The following is a 23847-nucleotide window of genomic DNA, read 5'->3' as shown; positions in this document are numbered from 1 at the left end:
AACCCTTTTGTTAATTTTTTTCTTCGCTCTTCTCTACCCAGTGGTGTTGGGGTAGAGCGAATGAGCAGGTGTTGTGGTGCCTGGCTTTTGGCCAGCATTCTAAACCATGAYACTRGTATAAAGAATTCACCTCATTCTTAAAAATATCCCAGGCCATAGTCTATCTGGGCTGCTGACTTGACAACATTTCATAATGCTCTTGTGTCCTCTTTCTTCCCTGTTTTATATTGAGTATTTAACATTTTGTCATGAATATTAATTATGCTAGTGMTGTGTCTACAGCTGACATGCATAAATAATATGGTTTTAAATAATCCAGTCTTCTTGGAATCATCAGTTATATCACTGCCTTKCCTCCAGTCTTGTAAATAGGCAGAAAAAAACAATAAAAAATTCCTTTTTCWCTGTTATTGTTAATGCACATTTCCTTTGAAAGTGTTTTCTAACTCCAWGTTTGGTTTATGCCTTAGTTTTCTGATTGGATCATACACACATGCTGTTATTTTATGTATTTTAGAATTTGATCTGGTTTCCACTTTTCAGATGCAACTTTGTGAGTTTGAGATGAAGTAAAAGTTTCTAGCTTACCTAAACTAATCTGTCTTTCAATATTTTCCCTTCTGATAATCATGTTTTCTGCTACAAGTTAATTACTTTTTCCTGGGACTTTTTCATTGACTTCAGTTGGTGGAAGTTGTCTACTTCAGGTCCMTGATTTTCTCCTTTTTCTCTATTCCTTAAGATTGTATGCTCTATAATTTCAATCACTGTCTCCTTTCATCATTCTTTTCTCAAACAGMTACTCTTCACTGGTAAGAAACACATCCAGAAGAGCCTTTCCTCTCTCTGTTTTTAACACAGAAATATAGATGGTGAATAATGCTTTTCAGTCCAGAGCTTGCTAATTGATCTATGTTCTGATGTTTCCTTTCCTGCCCACTCTTTGGATAGTTAAATTATCTTGTGACTCTGGTTCTGTGCAATGGGTGTAGAATGATTTTTCATGTTATTCATAATAAAGGCTTCCACTATATATTCTCTGTTCATGTGGTTTGGTTCAATGATAGCAACAGCTGAGAGCTCTTCTCCTTTCACCATCATYCATAGGCTTTTGATGAATCCAACTTTCTCCTGGGGTTCTGTACTAGTGCAGAACTATGTTCTTCACTGTCAGCTTGCCCTCCTATGTTAGTTGTCTTACTCATAACTCTCTTTTACCAACAAGGTCTGGTTTTTGGTCATGTTTTAGATATTCTTACACCTTTTGTTGATTTCTTGTATCTCCTCAGGATTTCAACTTGTCATATTTCTCCCCAATGCATACAATTTTCAATTAAATTTGTTCAAATTTAACTTTTGTACCTGTATAGTCATACAGAAGGACAGAGTGAACATATGGCATATAAAATTAAATCTAAGCATGTAACTTTCCCCCTGTTATTTTTCTTCAAAGATTTTTTAATAGGATTTTCATGTTACTGACTCAGAAAGACCTAGCAGACAAACAGAGAAAAGAGGTCTTTTATCAAAATTCTAAGTTGTATTGTCCTTTTCTTTTTCATTGCTTCTTTGAGTCTAGTGCAGTTTAGATAGCAGTCTTGAAGTTATTTGCAAATGCAATGTTTAAATTAATTCAAACAAACAATGACAGTAGCATCTAACTAATGTTTTTTTGTTATTTTATTTTTAATCTCATTGTAGCCCCGAAGTGGAACACCAACAGATGTGTCCTTTCCAGTTGCTTTTGACTGTACTTGATAACATTCCATCCATCCTGACACTTGTAAACAGATGCTTGGATATCCAGCCAGTCCAAACTTCTACACAGGACACATCTAGAAACAGCCCATACAGAAGTAATTCTATAAAATAGTCAACACAGCCAAGAGCAAGTCCCCTTGTTATGTTGAGACCTGTGCTACTTGCTGTTTAACWGGAACACTAATGACTTTGATCCCAGCAGTTGAGTTCTAGTAAGAAATTGTCATAAAACTGCTGTTTCCCATTTTCATAAATTCAATCTTTCACTTTTATAATTTTGAATTAGTGGTTTTCAGTTATAACTCCTAGTGCAGACATTGGCCTGACATGATGAGTAAGCAAGCGCCCAGAGCTRTGGATTCAGGATTGAAGATCTGTTCGTTTCTGCTCTAGCTCTCTGATCAATCTATGCCTGGTCAAATCCTCTCCATAGAAGAGGCACTGAAGTATTCCTGTTGCATCCTAAAAATCTAATTTAAAATATGAAACATGCTATTAACATTCCCAAGGACAGGTAAATGTGAAGGAAGTTTGTAATTCTGGAGATGTATCTCATAATAAAGTGTAGCTTCTCTTACTTGTGGAGCAGAAATGCTGTYGATGTCACCTTGTGGAAGCGGTGGCAGCTCATAGCTACCTACAGGACTRGAGTATTCAGGCACAATCCATTTGTCTACACTGGAGAAATAGCTGGGAAKAATGGGCCAGGTCAAGCAGAGCAAGGATTACAACAGTAAGATTACTGTCTTTAATATGTACATTTTTCAGTGGTTTCAACAAAATATTGTCATGACTGCATATCTACTTATATKTTGGGAATGCCTCATTTATTTTTTCCTCACACCTGATGATTTTAATGAAGTTTGGAGACAGCAAAACCAAAACAATGTGGGAAGTTTTGGTTAACTGTTGAAAAGTGAAACACAGGCATCTCCGATGCATGGGATCACATAGAGAGCCTGCATACATCCTGACAGCTAAGCATCATGAGATAAAGGTACATACCATTGACACTCAACTGCTTACTCACACTGGCAGAGGAAAGATTGATGTTCTTCAACATACCCCYTGCTGTTTACCTACAGAGGTCCACAGTTTCCAGCTCTTGTGTCATATAAGCATYTCAAACTTTCTCAAAGCCCATTTTAAACAATGCATTGAGATGGAGCATCAAAACTCAGCTTTACTAGTGGTTATCAGTATTCATTTCATGCTTAAATACATTCATGGCCAGCAAAAATCCTTTTCCTTATGAGTCAAAATTGCCCTTTACCTGAAATTACTCACTTCCTTCCCAGTTCTTTCCCCAGGTATGTTGATGATTACATTATTGCCTCTTTGCTTTGACTTTGATTTTAGCAAGCTGCTTTAGTCACCTCTCAGGTAGAAARTTGATACAATAGTCAATTCTAGTAGGAATGGAGATTCACCTGRGTACATCATTTTCCTAATAATCCTGCTGCTGACCTGCCCTAAAAGGAGAATTTCCAGTTCAATGCAGGGTTTTTTTTACTCCTTTTTTGTTTGCTTTGTTTTGATTTGGACCAAAACCGAAACATTGTGAAATTTTCAGYGAACTGAACTTCTAAGAATGTAATTCAAAACTTGTCCTCTTGAAGATCTGTTGCTACCTTAGTTCTGCTACCCAAGGTCCCAAGCCTGTGACTTTGGTTGCAGCAGTGAAATACATATACTTTGCTCCCATATATTCAATCTGGCTGTTCTGTAGTCACAAAATCTGAAATCCACATCGGTCCTGKCATGGTCCTCTTGTTGAATCTAGAGTGAGAAAAGGGCTTGGTTTCTGGGAAGTGCCCATCAATCCAGCCCCACCTTGGGTTCTGCTGAGTTTCCTCAGAGACTACAACGTCCAGATCACACGTTTGGTGGGTGAAACGCACTGTTCTGTAAATTGTCTTTTTTGTCTCATTAATACTGCCTTATCTTTGTACAAAGTCCCCTGCCTGATACATCTTTCTGCTCACAGTCCCTTTTTTAGAGCAAGCCACAGTCACTGCAGTGCTGGTGGTGCTGGTGTTTGCTGGGGGAAGAGGCGCCGCTGCTACAGGGAAGATGAGAAGCCTTGCCACCCTGAGGAGTGGGGCAGGCAGTGCCAGGAGAAGTATGTGTATCTATGTGCCTTGATTCCCCAAACATTGCTGACAAATGCGTCCAGTCATTACTTTTGTAGTGATGTAGTGATCCAGTACTCCTCTTGTACCAAATCATATCTGCTCTCTTTTAATGAAAGTAATTTCAATGTATAAAAAAAAATAAATAAACAGGACCAGGCAATGAGATTGCTCACTGGCCCTGTATCACYCACATCATTGAACTCGCTCTTTGATATAATTTCTACTTGAGTCAGCAAGTCCTAAATAATGCTAGAGGAATAGCACTGGCTGGAAACTGTTTCCAGTAGAAAGCAYAGAGATGACTAAACCACTGGAGCTGGCTTCTTGCTTGTAGACTGTCCTCCAACACTGTCCCAGCAGTATCTGAATCCCTGGGTATGCAGCATGGTACTCATCAGGGGAATGCAGCACATTCCTGCAGTTTCACTCTATGAAAACACTGGTCTGGCAGACTGAAACCTGAGCCTTCACATGATTTTAGCTACAGCATAGAAATAATCATTATACTATACAAGTGCTGGATGGGGGCCATGAGGAAACCATGGCCAAAAGTTATGTGGTGTGAGGATTACCCACCAGTGACTGGTTCTGTTTCCTTTAGTAGTACAGATGTAGACATGGCCATCTGCCTACTTGAGCTGTCTCTAATTAATTTCTAGAATRTAAAACTCAGTATTGTGAAAACAAAGGTTTTTTTGTCATACATCCAAACATCTACCAGTTTTCTCTCTATGTAACCCAACCAAAAGTTCTCTTTGAGTCAGAACACTCAAATTTTWAATGGTGTTTTGTGTAAACTTTTGGGAGTTTTCCTTCCAGCAAGTGATATCCAACCACAACCTCCCCTCCCACCATCCAGACATAGCTGTTGGAGATCACAACTCAGAAATACAGAGTTGGAATTAAAATTACTAGAGTGGCTGTGCTCATTGTTTCAATTGCTCCTTTTAGTTGCTGCTTCATACATCAAGAGCCTCACTTTCTGAGATCTATGTAAAATAAAATTATTAATATTTATATATATTAGTATGCTTTCCAAATGTTTACCAGCCTTTTCAGAACTCACCTCTCCTTCCCTGCTTTCAGCTGTACAGCTCTGCTTCAGTTCAGGTTAATATTTTTAGAGGCTGAGGCTCCTTATGATCATTCCCAGCAAACTTTCATAACACAGCTATAAATTTAAAAGATTTTCTGGAGGAAGAAAGTATCTTATCTAGTAACTTATCCAGTTATTTGCCTCTACACCCATGATTCCAGTACCTTGGACTCACAAGCTTTTCTGTTATAGGAAGTCAATTTACTCCTTTCCTATTACATGGAGGTGGGGGAGCTTTGTTCCCTTCCCTATTCTCAAGATTTATTTATTGTCTTGAAAGTTTTATATCTATATCTATATCTATATCTATATCTATATCTATATCTATATCTATATCTATATCTATATCTATATCTATATCTATATCTATATCTATATCTATATCTATATCTATATATATGATTGGAAGATCCATCTGAATAAGTATGTTACAGGAAAGGAGACAAGGAAGATATTTGTTGCAAACGTTTAATGCTATTCAGAATTGGCTTGTTCTTTTACGTCATTAAAATAAAACCCATAAATTCTTAATGCTAGAAGATGGTTCCTGTTCTGAACTCTGCAGTTTAAAACATTAGCTGTTCCTTTTCTGCCAAGTTCAAATAAGGGCCACATCACAGCGCCAGGGCATTCATGTTCTCATGAGAGCTTTCCTATCCACAGCAGCTGCAACAGCAAAGGTGGCACCTGAATCCAAGCAGAACAGCCACKACACAAAGATACTACACTGAGCACTGTGATGTATTTAATGAGATAAATAAGTAGATGAGTCCTTGCTTGCCAAATTTGAGCACCCTTTCCATAGCCTACAGGGTCTGGTCTGAGAGCACCAACTCCAAAGATATGCTTGGTGTCTGATAAACAAAGCAGGGCTGAGAGCTGTGGCAAGCTCTGAAATCACAGGGCTGTGGAACTAGAGGGGAARAACCCCAAMATTTTTGTGCAAGTCTCATTTGCATAATATCTAGCAAGTCTTCAAGTCAATTTGTTTGTTAATTATTGAAACAAAATAACTARATTTACAAATACACACAATATTTTGTATATCAGTCTATTGCCAATCTGTCCCCATTGGGKAGTAATCATCACACTTCTTTTACCCACCAAATGAACACCATGATTATTTTAACCAAAGTAAAATTTGAGTCCAATGAGAAAATTTGCCATTGAACTAAACAAAAAAGCAAGATTGATGTTAAACTGTGCTTTCATTAATAGCAAAATGAGCTAATGAATGCTATTAGTTACAGTTTTGCTGCTTATTTTCTTTTGCCATTTTATTCCTAGACCTTGTGGTTGTGTTAAATAGGAATGATAAACATCTGTAGTGTCCTGAGTCACACACTGAAATTGGCTCTTTCAAAGCATGTGAAACCAATAAAACTGCACAACCAGGTCTGAAACAAAATCCAGTKCTGACAGAATAAGACTGGAGTGTACTCACTTGCTAATTTTTTACCTAATTACACTCAATTACAACAGATGAAAATGACTTGATTCTTACTGATAGCAGTAGAGCACTGAATCTCTTAGTCCTTTCTCCTGCTATAATGGCCTGGATATCTCCATGTTGTCTCAAAATGGAGAAAAGGATCTGTTTGCTTCTCGGTAAGGATGATCACTTTTTCTTCATATTTCCAGACTGTTTACAGCATTCATACAAATGCCACTTTATCCTGCAAGTGTTGTATCACTATACTCCAAAGAAAAATTTGTTATGATCATTGTCTTTCTTACTATTTTTAATTAAGTTCTCCTTTTTTTCTCTCTCTTTTGTTCTTTCTCCCTCAGAAGGCTGCCAGCTTAGTCCATAGTTACTACCTTGTCCTGCCTTCTCCAGAGATAAATGGGAGACCCTCAGGACATCAGATGTGGAAATTTCCTTTGCTGGTATCTCTCACTGCTTTTTAACTTTCATTTTAGAGTATTGAGTCATTCTTCTCCCCATCCCAAAATTGCCCCTTATATTTACTTATAATTGAAAAAAATTCCTCGAAGATCCCATAATGTGACCTAACAACATATTTTGTAGAGCCTTGAGCTATTAAGAGCAATGTTTCCATTATTTGCGCACTCTAACTATTTATCTGTCAGTGTCTTGGCCATTTATAGGCAGGAGTACAGGTGACTTCCATCTTTTAATGTAGGGGTTTTCTTCCTATTTTAGATCAAACCCTCATTCTTGAGATGGATGAGGCTCCCCCGTTCTGTTTCAAAGGCATGATCCACAAAGCTTTTATTGAAGTGAAGTGCAGCTTGGAAGAGCAGAAACAAATTGCTGCTGTGACTATCACAATACTCATCTTCTCCTCACTGTCTCATCAGCATCAAAAATTGGCCATAAAGGTAGGATTCAAGCAAATCAGGGACTCAAAAAGCTAGTTAAGGCAATTAGAGCACATATGTCCCTTTAAGTGCTGGAAGCAGCAAGACTTTAGTAAAGGTATGATGTTACCTGATMGTCCTGCCGGCAGGGACAACAGGGATGTTGGTCCTGTGTATCCTCTGCTGATCTTCTGTGCTATTCCACAACATTCTGCTCATTTCACAATAAGTTAATGAGCCTACTGTGTTGCAACATCACCCCAGAGCTACTTAATTCATTGGGCTGGCAAGTGTAATGTTTGTTGGGATGACAAATACCAGCAGAGTTCCCAGGTCACCAGGGTTTGTGACATGACCCCTGATTGTAGTCTGGACAGTGTGGGAGTAGCATGAGTGCATCCCTGCCAGACTGCCTTGTGACCAAGGCACCTCAAAGGCATTTAAATAAAGGCCTTGTCCYTCTAGCTAGTCACTTGTTCATCCCTGTTTTTCCCTGCCTGGAGCTATTCCATATGATGGTCCTATAGCATCTCTGCCAGTATCTGTGAGACAATTGTTGACACAGTGATTTCCCCTAGTAAAGGAAAAGGCCTCAAAAGGTGCATGTTTCTGGGTTTACTGTTTAACCTTGATAGATACCATCTTTGGATTTGACTTTGCTAGGCTGTGACTCTGCTAGGCTGGGTGATTCATTCRCCCTTCCTCTTTTCCAAAGGGTTGGGTAGCCTGGGAAGTGAGTCCTATCACACTCATGCCCCATACCACCACTAACAGATTTTTGCTCTGGACACCAGCACTGAGCCCTAGGAGAATTGCAGGATGCTCTATGCAGAATGCCATTGCTCTGCCAGTTCAAGAGAGATTTTCATCCTCTTTCAGACTGGTCAAGATTTAGGAAGTGAAGCAGAATGGGTAGTGGAAATGAGTGCAGCACTCCATAACACAGATCCTGTCCTCAGCCAGAAGAAGGCCAAACTGAAAAATCACATATCCCACCAAAAAAATGCAACACTAGCATAAAAGTGAGGCATAAATGGCTTTCTGATGGTAGTTTTGTTATAAAATCACTCATCACTAACAAAATTATAGGGAGAAGCCTTTTTTCCTGTGTGCAGAGAGGAGATATGCCTTGAGGTACAAAGCACTTGGGATGTGAAGAGGTCTTAATGGGTSACTTGCTTTGATTAAGTCAGCCTGTGAACTTTGAGCACTTATTTCTYAGGCAATCTTCAAAGACTACATTCCCTCCAGATTCCACAGAGAGTCAGGCCTCTACACAGAATGTACTTGTCTTTGTATTGAAGAGTGGCTTGCTCTACAATAATTCTTGTTTCCTAGTCAGCATACTGAACCCTTTTTAGGGCCTGTGATCAGCTGGCACCACCATTCACTYTCCATTTTTGTGTTCTGCTTGAATTCATCTGTTTTGCAGTGCTCTGCACATCTCTGAGCACAAACAAGCTCTCAGTTCTTCACTATCTGAAGGAAGTAATAACTGTGCTCATAGCCTCTGGCTCCTCAGCCATCACTAATGCCTAAGGAAATTTCAGAAGCATGGGCCAAGACAAACTCTATTCCCTATCACACAGTTACCCCAACACAGTAAGTTTTCTGACATTTTTGTTGCGAAGCCTCCGTAACGTGGTCTGTGTCCGGCACTGACACAGCTGTAGTGTCAAAGTGCAAATGCCTGGCATTCTTCAGTGCACTTATTTATCCTCATGAGGAATACATTTTTGATGCAGCAAAGTGCCTTCTCCCTGCTTCTGGATGGGAAGTGAGGTCTCCAGAGGGTAAGATTTTTAAAAGTTTAATCCCCAGATACCTTTGTCTATCCCTTCTGCCTGCAGACAGATCCTTGATAACTGCRGGAACTAAAACATCTAAATGTGAGTTAGATGCTGCCCTGAATTTCTTACTGAAAACTGCACAGGAAGTATTTTATGATCTAGAGAATTGGGCATGAGTATTTTGCCCAAAATATTACTGAAAGTGTCATTAATTTTTCCTATTAATATTTCGACTCTCTTGTACTTGGTTTCAAGAGGCAGCTGATATATTCTGTACTCTGCAAAAACATTTATTTTCCCTGGAATTTATTGGGAAAAGACCAAGAAGGTACCTCTGATCCCAAAGAGAAGTTAGAAAGACAATTGGTACATCATTTGAGAAATGGCTGAATAGAATAATTGTGATTTTGTTGGGTTATTTGCTATTGCAATTGGTTGGGCTCCAAGCAGATGCACTTGGCAATGGGAGACAGCTACGCCCACTGCACTKTCATTATAAGTCAATGTCTAACTGGAAATGCATAAATAAATATACAGACAAGATTTGTAAATACAGGCTGACCTTAAAACAGCAGCTGAGGACTGTAGGTTAAAGTCACAGGCAACCTCCAGCACACCTTGAGAACTAATCMCTGAATATTTATAATATTTGCATTCAAATTGTACCATACACGTAACCTGAAACTGGGCCATAAACCATTTTTGGCTACAGCAGTAATATTCAAGATTTGCKGCTTTTGCCCCTTTTGAGGTAGGTTTTAAGAGCAGAGGCAAGGCAGATATTTCTGGGCTTTGGCGTGGGGACTTGCACAGGAGCACCAACCTCATGGTGTGGCTATGCCATTGAAATCTGTGGCTGTAGAAATTTCCAAGGCAGCAAAGAATCAGTTTCATGACTGTACCATAGGAATCTTTCCTGACTAAAAAGAGATGGAAAACCTGATTTATTGCTGATAATAAAATCAACATTTGGCAAACTGGTTTATTTTTTTGTTTTGTTTTTTTGGGGGTTTTTTTTGGGGGGGGGGATTGTATGAGATTCTAGGCATTTTTTATTTAAAACACTGTTCATAAAATATACAGCATAAGAACACTTCTCCTTTACAGGTGTCCATGTTGAAAATGGCTGCTCAGGTAAACAGTAAAGTTCAGAGCACAGAATACAAATAYCTTTAATTTAATAAATTAAGTGAATAAACCTGTACGTTCTCAGTTGAATGGGCAGGAAGTTGTATGAGAAAGAAAGCACTTGACTGACTGTGGAATAGGGGCTGTTGCATAGAGGATTTTACTGAATGGCATCTGTATTAGCTGTCTTTATAATTGGTTAAAATAGTACACAGAGACTGTTTAGCTTATTTTAAGACATGAATCCCAATAGCCGTGGACAGAGAAGAAAAATTACAAACGAACAAACAAATAAACAAAAAAAGCCCCCTCATTCCCAACTCCAAAACACACTCCAGAGAAGTTAAAGTTCATTCCAGATTAAGCTCAGATGTCATATATATACTAATCACAGGGAAAAAAATTAGGCCGAACCTGTGAATTGAAGCAAAATTAATTTTCAGAAATCAGCTAGTGGATTAATGTAGAAATAATCTTATAACTTTTGGATAAATTACCTTCTAATGCTGAGTAAAAAGAGTATGCTAAGAAATTAGCTTATCTCTCATTTGCTAGAGTTTGTTGGTTTTTTTTTAATTAATTCTTAATACAAATTTCAAGAGGTACAGTTTTATGAGGATTTTTTTTTTCCCAGAGGAGGGGTGGTACAAATATCAGCCTTGCTGCCTTGCTAGTGAAAGAAAAATTTTTTTGAAAATCTTGTTTGTATCCTTTGGTAATAAAAGGCCTGTTAAGAGAAAACCCTTATTCCTCTGCTATTCTTTTCTTGTTCAGCATATGCATGCTCCAGCTTGTCTACAACTTGTATTTTCAATTGTCACTGTTATTTTTTTCTTGATGCTCTTATCCATCCACATTTTCTTCTCCTATGAACACCATAACATGTAGATTTCCCATTTTTCTTTTCCATGGTTCCCATAATCTCTAAGTCTCCCACATTCATGCAGAATCATCATTCTCTGGAATCTCTATATCCATCTTTTTAGTTCTGGGTTCTTAGTACTTCTAAGTTCAATTTAACAATAAGCCTTCTGCCCCGCAAGAAAAACACARCACTGCTAGAACAGAAGCTTCTCCTTCCTTAGGAATAACAGGCAGTGAGCTTTTTTTGTTAGTCTCACATACAAAACTAAATCTATCTGTTTCAGAAGCAAAAAGTCAGTGTAAAAGAAGGCAATGAAAAATCATACATATGGGATTTGAAATGCACTTACAAATGTCCACATTCAGTGACTTATCTCCCCTTTTACTGATGTTTCTGAGGATAGTTCAGTGGAAGTCAGGTGTTACAAGATCATGCACAGACAAATCTATTAATTTCCACAAGATTAATATACTGTAAGGCAAAAACTCTCTTCCATGAGCTTGAGCTAAAGCAGGTTTTATCRTGTGTGAATTTTCATAGCCTCTGCCAACACCGTTGCACAGAGATGGATAGGCTACACGCTATTATAATGACATTAATAGCAAGGACTTAATCTGAAATGAAGAGATGAACAGTTTTCCTGGTGCTGTTCTTCAGATACACTATCTAAATCATGTTCAACAAGCTCATTACTTGCATTATAAAATGAATGTGCTATTCATTTTATATTACAATATAAATTGTAATATACAATTACAATATTGCTGCCTCTATATTGTTTCTTTATTTCAGAACTTAATTTCCCCCATATATTACTATTTTTGTTTGGTTGGATATCCAAGTGTGGCATGTTTTCCTTTAACCACATCCATAATAGAGAATCCATGTATGTAAATGGTGATTAAGYTAGCCAGGGAAACTTGTGTAGGTGCAATACAAAATATTGCCATTAAAAAAACATGAAGGAGTATAACAAAAGGATTACTTATCCCTTTCATTARACAGAAATCTGTCTTCCTGTCAGATTAATTGATCTTAATTTTGTAGCTGTTACGCAAGTACTTCAAAACACCTCTGTGATTTTCATGTATATTTGACTAACTGGTTTCCAGCCTGAAAGATAAGAYCCAAATCCCACCAGTCAGAAAACCTTTATACTGATTTCAGTGGGTTTGGATACAGCCACAAACCCACACAGCCAGGAAAGCAGTTACAAATGCAGGGGAAAGTACTACAATGACAAATACAGCTACATGCTGTAATTGCACAGATCTGTCTGAGAAAGAGAGAAGAAACTCTTCAAAATCTGTGCAGTAAGAGTTTCTAAAAGTATAAGAAAATAATTCAGCAAGCATGGAAAGTGTTRAACTCAACTCCAGGTGTTGTCATGGAAGATAAAGAAGATAAAGATGAATTGGAAACTTGTGGCTGGCTAGGCATTACGAATCATAAAACTGACTATGCTCATTAACACTTACGAGAAGCCAATACAAGCTCTATGTATTCCTTCTGAAAGCTTAAGAAACTGTGGTCTAAGACTCACTCTCAGAAACCTGAGAAATTAAGTACAAAAGAGTAAGGAGTACCTGTATCAAAGTGATTTGAAWAAACATAACTTTAATAAGAGGGTAAAGAAACACAATAAAACAATAAACCAGTAAGAGATAAAAAATTAATCTACAAAATAAGTTATGTCAATATTACTAACCTTCTCACATCTCCATGGCAGCAGTCCAAATGTAGACTAATCTCCTTATCCAAGCTAAGAAGTATCTGAAATAGTCTCTGCAGTATGTGGAACTCCAGGGCAAGTATTGTCGGGTAAAAGGCAGCTTTTGTTATTTGTGCTGCTGCTCTTCAACTCTACCACCACTCTTGCTGCCTTCCTACCCACATCTGTCATCATTGCCAGAGAACTTTCCCAGCTGCTGTTGGTCTTCAGCCTGTGAACTCTTCTAGGCCTTCCAGAAGACTACTTCAGTGCTTTGCTCTTAGAGGAAATATAAATTTACTCTTCAAAAATGGACAGTATTGGCCATGAATTTTATTTGTCTCAAGTTTCACCCTGCAATTGCTGGCTGCAGCCACACTTGTCCCTGGGAATCAAAGCAACACTTGCCCCTGGGAATATTAGTCAAAGATTTCATTTCTCTACATTTCCAGACATGGGTTGCAGTCTCCTACAATCTCTTCAGAGATTTTTTTTTTGTCTAATCAAAGTGTCCTTAGTTATTGCACATCTTGTATGTAAGTGATGCTTGCTGCAGCTGTTCACTTCCCCTCTCTGTCAGCAGGTGTCAAGAGAGGATTCTTCTCAGACAGGTCGCTGCCCACTTTGAGTACTTTGGTAGCCATAAAGTATGTCTACTTCTGTTTACTCTGAACTGAAGAGCATCTCCAGTAAGGAGAGCAGTGAGCTGAAATTTCCTTTCCACATTGCATTTATTATCCAGTGTTTTTCAGAATTCAGAGTAATTATTTCTGAAGTAATTTTCTGGGCAACAGAATACAAGGGCATAATGTGATTTGAATCCCATTTTGCTAAACACATATACCATCTACTTCCAATTACTTTGGTTACTTTAGACACAACACCTAAATTCAAGAGTCTAAATTCTCTACAGCAGTGTATGAAGGAATCTAGGCACCTTTGAATGGTGATTCTTAGCATGTAAATTAAGACACAGGAATTCAGGATATGTACTAGACACACTTTCTATAGTCTACAGATCAAAGAGAAAGATCTGCAGGAGAGCACTGCATGAAGGATGTAGCTCAGAGAGAATGTGGTTCAAAGCATCACCATTGTCACCACCAGGAAAAAATTAGTCTTTATTAGCTCTAGTTTAACAACAAGTTTTGMCCTCACCTGCTTTGCACAGAGCAATGCTATCTCTGGTGCTTTGGATGGAGTTTTTGCCTCAGGCATTTTGCCTCAGGCACTCCCAGGTGCTGCATTCAAGGCAGCACTTCCTCCTGGAAGCCAGAAAGTGTTGAGACTCAGGTACAATATGTAGGAGCATGGAATGAGTCTTGAGAGGAAAAAKACATTGTAGGTAATGTTTTCTGCAGGGGCCAGCACTGTCCCTTGGGATCAGCATTGTTCTCCTAGCTTCTGGCTTGTTGCTGGTCTCAACACTGTGCTGAAACCTAGCCAGTTATGGGTGTTCACATGGGTTTGCATTGAGCCCAACAAGTTTCTGAGATGCAGAGATCTGTGGGGTGACATGTATTGGTCCTCCCCAACAGCCGTGGTCTTCCAAATGACATCAGGAGGCACCTGACCTGGATGGGCTTACTAGAAACCAGGTTGCATCTACAAGGGTGTTTTTTTTCCTTGTGTTTTGCTGCAAGACAGTTGCAACACTGGTCTGAGAGGTAAACTAGTGTGRCAAACAATTTGTGCTCGTGCCAGACCTTAACAGTCTTTCCAGAATTYGCACAAATAATCTGCAATCCATATAACTGATATCTGACTGTTGTAAGAAATACAATTTCTAGAAGTTTTCAGGCTAACAGGCAAAAACAAATCATGAGGGTAGAGAGAGTATTAATTAAAAAAAATACTGATGTTAAAACAAAAGTAAAAACCAGGAAAGAAACCTTTAAAATACTTTAAGGTGTTATACTTTTAATTATCAAAGGTAAAAAATTAAAAGGATTATTTAATGAATCTTCAAATAAAAGATGATGTGAAAAGAAGTTCTGACAGACTTGTTGTGAGGAAACATTTTCTTTCTAATCAAGCATTTATATATTTTATAGTCAAGTGCATTTTTTATGGAAATGGTATGTACCATAACCTAGATGCAATCATGATTTGTCCAAAGAAAATGAAAATATTTTGACTCTTCACATTAGCTTAATGCARAAAAAAAAACTTAAATAATAAAGTATGTTTGTTGACCTCTGATTGAATAATAAGTAAATGGACATWAATCACAGCAGCTCTAAGTTTTCTGGATGTCTTTTGGTGTAATACGTGAGAAGACTAGCATACTGACATTTACAGGGCACGTATGTAAAGAATTCAACTTGACTGGCACACCCTGTCCCTTGGAAGGGATTGCACTACAATTTTCCTGTGAAGCTTGTGTATATATAAAGGAATGGATTGCATACATTACTTCAAGGGATGAGGTTAACAATAGGAATTTAAACAGATAGCTATAAACTTAGTAAAGTGAGGATTAGTACAGACTGTGGTGAGCATTGATTCCAGACTGCAGATTTGTGGATTTTCATTTTATACTAAGTAAACAACCACATGGGATGGGTAATTATATACTGCCTGCTTTCTGGGTCCCCAGCCCAAGACAGCCAGTGTCTGAATTTCGTAGATGCTGACAAGTCAGTGGAGCTGAAGCCAACAGATGTCATGAGTGACTAGTGGCTGTTGGAAAAGTTCCAGGCATCTTCAGTGAAGAACACAGGTAATGAAACACTTAGTTTAGAGGCTGCTTCTGTAAATTTTGGGACAAATATTTATGAAGTTGACAAAATATTGTATCTGGGAGCTGAGATGGCCAATTCATTTGTGTTTGTAGGCTACTCTGATCCTATGGTAACAAGCATAAAAGTGTAACTCATTTAATTGGACACAAGGTTCAGATTACATACAGCMAGCAACATAAAGTCACAAAATGAGTGAGAGGAACCAAAACAAACATTGTGATATTATGCCACCTACTCAGCACTTTGCATTTACAACACAGAAGTACCTTCTCTGGGGGACTAAGGAAAATGTCCAAGTGGCTTCCTCTGAACATCTAAGTGACTTTTTCAGGTGAATAACAGCAGTGCTTGTGTTTTGCTAAACCACATTCTGTATCACTAGGGTAAACTGGAGTTAAAGTGACTCCATTTTGGCATTTCTGCTGCTTCTTAAATTTTACAGTTCAGAGTAAGTAACCAATATTAATAAGACACAAAAGAGTTACATGTTTACATAAAATCTCTTATCCAAAATGCTGCACAACTAAMACTAACTGCCTAATGAATGTACCTTAATCTAATATAGCCAGTTAAATTAATTTTAATTATTTTGCTTTGTAATAAATAAACAGCTTGTCATATATAGAATGCAATATTAATATATTGAACATGTAATGTTCTAGTTTTCATAGAAACGCACTGATACCATTTATAGTTATAACTGAATATAAAATATTATTTAGTATGCTGCTCTTTCCTTAAAAAACACTTTCCAMCTGGAAAACAGACTTTACAGCACTGGAGACATTTATGTTTGATTAACTTTACTGTTCTGCTTACATCAATGATTATTTGAAAGTATTAAGGGGATCTTAATTAAAAGACAGAAAAAGCATACAGAGAATTACTAGGGATAAAAAAAGACCTGTGACAAAAAAAAAATGCTTGTTCTCTGATATTCAAAAATTGCACAGAATTGGATGCAACTAACAAGAAAAAGCAATCATGTTACATAGACTAAACAGTACATAGTCCAAGAATATCAGACATAGTCCAAGAATATCAGACTATCCCTAGACCATTCAGATTAAAGGTGATATACTAAAATCCGTCCATCTTACCTACATGACTATACTGCTTCAGTGAGAATATATTGCACTGAGGTGGGGGACAAKGTAGGTTTTTATTCTGAAAAAAACTAGGTGAAGATCCTAAAATGGTGGGTGATTTACCACTGAAAGATTCTTTGGATAATGTTCCTCCAACACAAATTCACAGCATGTGCATGCCTATTTACACCCATTTAATCTTGCCAGTACTTGATAGGAGAATACCTGTCCAGGCSCTTCCTTGCTCTCTAACCTCCTCTTTGAACTTAACCTACTTAACTCTCCATTACACCTCATGCAGGATTCAACTGACAAGACTTTCAGAAGAAGATCTGTTCAAATGGCTATTTCTCAACATATGTCGGTATGTCAGTTACATTCTATGAACCAGTACTGCCCATTTATACCTAAACCCCAAATGTTGCCCAAACTTTGCAATCCTTATGATGAAGCTAAATTCTGGCCCTGTTATGTCCAGATGAACTTGTATTTGAATATTCTGTAATGATGTGCTTATAATCCTGCAAAATATTGGTCCCTGGTAAAACCAGAAGAAGGAATTTCAGGATMGCTAATATTTTTTAAAAGGAATTCAGCTTCAAAGACTATAGTTTAAACTTTTCCCCAATTATCCAAGGTTCAGAAGAGAAGTCAGCCTATATGCCAATTATATGCTGTTGTAATCACTACAGTTACATTGTTGACCATGCTGTATGATAAAAAATATGCATCTTTTCCCCTAGCATGCAGAACAGAAAGGACTTGTATTTCTTTTACACAAATCATTTTGAGACAGCTTCAGAGTCGACAGGCTGGCATGTAAGTGGCACCAAACTACACCCTTCAGATGACTGAGATTTTTGACATATGAGCAAATTTTTTCTTGCAAGAGTTTGCAGATGCTTGAGTGGTACTTGTATTAATGTAATAAAAGAAGTGCAAGACCAACCAAGGCATGAGTATTTCTCTGCTATCGCTCTCTATTCATTTGCTGCCATAACTATTGTCATAAYGATTGTCAAGGCAGTGGAACAACTGCAACACCAATTAAAAGAGGAATCCTAAAGGGTTCTTGTGATCAATAGAGATGATTGCCATAGTCTGTTATTTAAACTCACACTTGTCAATCCTTTGACGTTACACCTGCTACATTGCAAAACACTCGAATTCTACCAAATTAATATTTGTACACAGTGTTAGAAAAAGGACCTCTTCAGGCTAATAGGAGGAAAAAAGATTTCGTGCACTGCTAGGCAAGGGTATCACTAGGACTTTATTAATAAATCACACACATATCTTGTCAGGTCTCTTTCTATCAYTTTGTAGGATCATGGCAGAAAATTCTTCTCATCTAGGAGGTTAAATGACCACAAACAATCAAAGAAGCCATAGAGAAACAGAGGAGGGCTGCTGTCACTATCTTGTCTGCATAACATGCACTGTGCATAGCATGGCTTTGTGTCGTAAACATTTGGTGTAAGAAATGCTACAGACACCAGCACAGTAATTTTCTTTTCAMATGAAGTATTTATAAGCACACATGATTTGCAGACAATATTTAAAGACAGAATTTGTTGTAAGGTGTGGTGTGGTGACTGGATGACTCTTCTGGAGAKAGATGTATTTCATTCTCTTGCCATGTGTGCCATGGTCATGCTGTGCAATACATGTAAGGGCCTGACTCATCACAGGAGCAGCAGGAGAGCTGGGCTGCCCAAAGGACAGTTACTACTGTTAGTGAGAATGAGCAAAAGGTCCTCCTAGCTAGAAATATCTCAGTACAGAAAATTTAAAAGTCAAACTGCGACTAGCACTGTGATAGTACTCACTAGAAAAAGAAATAGAAATCAGACACGATAAAGGCTAGGGTGTAGGTTACTGCCTAAGCTGGCACACCTAAGCCATTCATGCCTGTAGACTCCCCCAGTTCACAGGCACTCTTTTGTCTGTCAGTGAAGAAATAAAGGTGCCAGCTTTGGGTGAAAGAGTTCAGCTGCCCAAGGAGGCAGAGGCTTCTTGAATGAAGAGTTGATCAGAATCACTCATCACTGCTATGAAACACTAATATAGCTTATTTTTTTTAAGTAGTTAATGTATTGTCTGGACATGTTTTGAAACTGTCTCATACTCTCACAGAACACAACGAGCTTCAGATTGTATATTCGATATTTCCAAATATTTTTAAAATTAATATTTGTGTTTCTATAATATGTATGTTCATATCTGTATATGTTAGTATAAGTTCAAAGAAATTTTCAAAGTTATTTCAAGTGGCATAATTTTGTTTTACTGTGCTATTGCTTGAAATATTCATGCCATTTTGCACGATGGGTTGCATAGGGAGAAGAGGCATTTTGGATCCTCTTTTTTTGTGTAACACTTCTCAGCTTTGCAGCCACACTGGAACTAATTACCTGAGATTATAAGATTAMATTTTGCATATTCATATTCTTGGGAAGAAGGGGAGGTCATCAGGATGATGATAAATTCTGTTTATAGTGAGAACAAGCAATTGTACACCAATATAAATGGACTAAGCCACAGTTCTGAGTGAAAGTTTCAGTTGCAGCTGGAGACACTTTTGAATTAGATAAAATATGCAAGAAAATAAATCTTTTKAAGATTAAGCATGAGCTACTACAATATTATTTCCTGAATATTCAGACAAAATTAAAATATTATTTTCTCTAAAATTAGGAAATGGTAATATATTTRYATTTAATTGACTAATCATGTTATTTCTAYGAAAAACTAACCAGCAGTACTGTAGATGCCTTTGTCTAGCCTAAAAATCAACCAAAAAAATTAAACTAGTGATTAAATCTCTTTCATTTATGCTCAAAACTAGTTCTTCACCTTTGTAATACCCTGCCACTGTTTCATTCTTTTCCTGGTCACTGCAAGCAGTTAGAAATGTTCTCATCCAGCAATGACAAGAACATTTGGACATCTATTTCTCTCTTCAATCTGTTCCGTTCTTCTATTTTCCTATTACTTTGTCCCTGGATTATTTCTTATCTCTTTATTCATTTCAAATATAGTCATAGGCTTTGAGATCCTTGGGSTCCTCCTCATCAGTGTTTTTTCTCAATTTTTTTTCTTAGCAATGCAATAAATGGTTAGTTTATATTAGCAGAAGACAAAACTACAACAGAAAAACAGTGAAGAAAAAATCAACAGCATGAATTTGTCCTGACATTGCATATGAAGAGAGAGAGAAGAAAATGGCATCAGATACTGAAATACCACAGATGAGATTTAGGCAGAAAAATGGCTTAATAATCTGCCTCCTGAAAATACTATTTCTTCCTCATTTAAAGTTGATATATAATGTTTCCATACTATCTTCCTATTCCAAAATGGAAGGAAATGTTCAATTTTACTTTAGAATCAGGAGTTCATTCTTTACTAAATTTGCTGCTACCTGTTTGTCTGGTAGCATTTCAMGGCATATATTAATTTTAAAATGATATCTCTGTTTTAATATTTAAGAAGTAAAATAGCATTAAAGAGCTTAACAAGGCAATTAAGAGAACTCTAAGTGCCATCTTTCCATTTGACTCCTGTTTCAGAAGTAATGACTGAATAGCAGTAATTATGGAGGATATTGAGTAAAAAAAATAGTTAATAGGACAAATAGGAAACTCTTGATTTTCCAGCAACTGCACAGGTGACCTTGGATCCATCACTGACTCAATGTGCACCCCTTCCTCTGCTTGTAACCCAGGCTCTCCAGGGCAGGCACTGCTTTCTGCTCCATCTTATGGCTGCAATGCTTCTCTGMCACACTGGATCCAGGTGGTCACTAAGGATGGACCATACAATTTGCAATGTCTGAGTTTMCTGAGACCAAGCAACACAGAGCAGTCGGAAACAATGATTTACTAGATACCAGTTTTTCTAACTTGATAAGGTAACTGAAGAAGTAYAGACAAGGACATCCAATGCATTAGCTGTTTTGGTCAGAGATAAAATAATGTCACCACTTAGTGACAAATGCCATAKGAACACTGCAAGTGCACTTCTAATAGTCTTGCTTTATGTAGGCTTGTAGTTAAAATAAACTGGGATTTACAATTTTAATGCAAATTATTTTGCTCTGAAAAAATGTAACTTATTATTTCTGTTATGAGGCAATAACCAAATCAAACATAAGTGTTTAAACTCTCATTCTAGCCACTAAATACCTGATTATTGCTTCACAAAGTCACCTGAATATCCTAATCTCATACAACCACCTTGTTGTTCAAGTAGTTAGTAAGCTCTAGGCAAATTCTACACCTCAGCTAAAGAAAAGTATGTGGCAATGTTAAGATTCACAGCTGAGTGTCTCAGATGCTGGCATACTCAAAGCATATTCCATTTGCTAAGATTTGAGACAAAATTTTCAGGCCATRCACCTAGAGCCTGGAGAAATGCAGACTAAGGGTTTTCTGGAATTCTGTTAGGAGATGTATGGACTGCAGTGCTGGGTCTACAGCTAGCTAGGTTTGTTTTCAACAGTTTAGTCTCACTGTAGGCAAGAGTATAAATAAAGTCAAAATACATCACTGAAGTGAGAAATAACTGGGGTAGAGTTTCTGCAGTTTTCAACGCATTTGATGCTTACAAAACCACATCAGTGATCCTGCATAATTTTTAGTATACATGTGTAATACAAAAAGTCACCCAAARAGTTCACTTTTGTTTTTATGGCAAATGTCTTTCAAAAATGTTTGATATATAATGAAACCATAAATAGAGCTAAAATTAGAGGTCTGATAGAATGTGGCTGTTCAGGAATGAGGAATCCCAAATATTTCAGACTTTCTGACTCTTCTAAAAATTAACAATACTGTGGTAAAATGATTCAAACGACATGCCACCAAAACCAGTTTCAATTTCTGCAGAGAGCATCAGTTGTTTGTAACTACAGAAAAGCCTTTTTAAAAAAATTGAAATTACATATATTTAYAACCTTGTTCACAATTTTTAAAAAGAAGGACCCTCCCTGCCACAGAATGTTTTATAGAAAGGGCTAAATAACAGGAGAGAAAAGCAATTATTGAGTTTGTGGATACAGATTTTAAAACATTTGTTGTTGATTCAAAATTAAATGTTTGTGTTTTCTTTTATTTTGTAAGAAATCAGTAAATCTTTTATAGTTCTTCCCCAAGTAAAATCTCCGTTCTCCCATTCTACCTGTCAAAAATTTCTCTCTTATGTGGGAAGAAACCCAAATATATCAAATAAGTCAAACTCTAAGTGTCAAAGAAATCTGTTGTCAGGATTGGAAACTTTAGGTTTGAAAACATTTAAAAGACACTCTTGAAAAATTAAACAGACACACTGCAAGACCTTCATGAAGCCCAGGTACTCCTGCTTTCAGTGGAGGGAAACGACGTCTGTACAGTTCAGATGAACTGTAAATATTCTAGCAATGTTTAGAAATGTCTGGATATGCACTAGAGGAATCAGGGTTTTTACACAGAGCAGTAAGCATGAGTGAGCCAGGAAATACACAGCATTCCCGAACGTAACTCATGTTTCAACACTGACCATTCCTGGAAGAATTGGATTTTCCTCATGGCAAGTGTGCCACATCTGTAAAGCCTCACCATGGTCCTTAGCACAGGCCTTGAGATCCCCACTGAGTTACTGCATTAGCTCAAGATCAGCTAAATCTTGGAACTAATACTGGCAGGATCTCCARAAACAGATTCTGAGAAAATGATTTTAAGGCTATGTGATTAGCAGATMAATTGCTTAATTTATTTCCTGAAATGCAACATCATCACACCATCTGTGTAACCATCTATGTTTTCTCTGTGTAAAGTGGAATGCCATTATGATACAGCTAGGAGATTGCTTGTGCTGTTTACCTAGCAAAGAAATGTTATTTCAAATGGTATACATTTAATTTTGTTTTCTTCTCAAAGTAATGCCACACATCACATTAATATTTTCTTTTTTTTTTTTTTTTTTTTTTTTTTTTNTATGCATAAACATAAAACAAAGTCTTTTGCCAAAAGGAGACTTTTGGTGGGAAAAAAAAGGGAAAAATTAAATGTAAAATTTCTAGGCATATCACAGAATCGCCATGGAAAAAAATGGAATTTAAAGTCTGTTTTTCCAGCTTTTTGTTTAGCTCTGTAAACAGAAAGTATATTTTGATCTGCAGAGATCCTTTGTGTTTTGTAGATTTATTTAAAACTTCCTCCCCCATCCACATTTGCTCTTCTCACCATCTTCAGTGTAGAGGAGAAGGAAAAAAGAGCATGTGAGAAGAAACWGATAGAGGTGGTCACTGTCTGAGTGCCAGCCTCAGCTCAGTCATCAGCTCGGGCTGGACACGGTGATTTGGTTGGAGGAACTGCAGGAACAGAGCCCATCTTGTCTCACTTGTCTCACAGCCACGGCCTGTCTCACTCACAGGCCCTTGARACAAGGAAGAAAGCTTTCTGACAGGTGCATTGCTTTAGAAACGCTGGGCTCAGATTTCCCATGCTTTCTCCCACAACCTCCAGGGCTGACCACCTGKGTTAGGTGGAGGTTTGGTCACCTGAGCCCCTATAGAAATGTCCAAGCTCCTACCTTGACGGCGCAGGGCAGCGCCAGGCTGATGGTGGATCCCCCGCTGTCCGTCCCCTGTGCGCTCAGGTCTGGTGGCTGGCAGCTGGCTCAGGCCCCGAGCGCTGCTGGACCTAAAACAAAAATCTCCAAAGGGGTAAAGCATGGGCTTGTGGCGTGTTTGCACGAGTTCAAGGGTTCCTGACCAGAGCTGGTCTGCACCTGCCTGGCCAGAGCAGGGGTGAGGGAGATATGCCCTATCTGCCTCCGCCTGTGTCAACATGTCCCCGGCACGGCCTTGGWGCGGGGACTGCTTACACAGTGTGACACCGAGCGATTAATTCATCTGAGAGGCCCTTTCTTTGGTTGCTTCTATTTTGTTATGACGGYTTAAAAAAGAAGAAGTTATTTCTCTCCCAGGATTTATGAACTTCATCATCTTTGCAGTCAGTGCTTGAATACTCTCTCAATGACATCAGGATTTTATCTGTTGCAAGTGGAGCTCTTRCCTATGCAAAGAGGCTGGCCCAAAGGCCCATTACAAAAAAATACATTATTTGGAAAGGGTTTGTCAGTAGGGACAAAGTTTGTTTTGGTTAGTTTTGCACGCCAGACAAAGGCTTTAGTGGTCTGTTAAAATAGAAGTCTCACCTTG

At 37.9% G+C, this 23847-nt stretch overlaps 1 protein-coding gene across 4 annotated transcripts in view; it reads right to left on the bottom strand.

The window, feature by feature from the left end:
- GHR (growth hormone receptor) overlaps nt 1-23418 on the bottom strand; it is a 148843-nt gene extending 125425 nt beyond the window's left edge. For 2 of the 4 annotated variants that reach the window (XM_057364728.1, XM_057364724.1), the window contains exon 1: nt 23217-23418. The gene's annotated coding sequence lies outside the window, so the exon portion shown is untranslated. Of the gene's footprint in view, nt 1-7447; nt 7526-23216 lie in introns of those variants that run through there. The other 2 variants (XM_057364727.1, XM_057364722.1) reach the window with 2 other exon arrangements.
- Nucleotides 23419-23847: the final 429 nt, after the last annotated feature.

The sequence above is a fragment of the Malurus melanocephalus genome, unplaced genomic scaffold (assembly GCF_030028575.1).
Source record: "Malurus melanocephalus ecotype Western Australia unplaced genomic scaffold, MMel_1.1 scaffold_41, whole genome shotgun sequence".
Classification (NCBI taxonomy): domain Eukaryota; kingdom Metazoa; phylum Chordata; class Aves; order Passeriformes; family Maluridae; genus Malurus; species Malurus melanocephalus.
The sequence above is the reverse complement of the archived record's forward strand: the minus strand, read 5'-3'. Positions and strand labels throughout refer to the sequence as shown.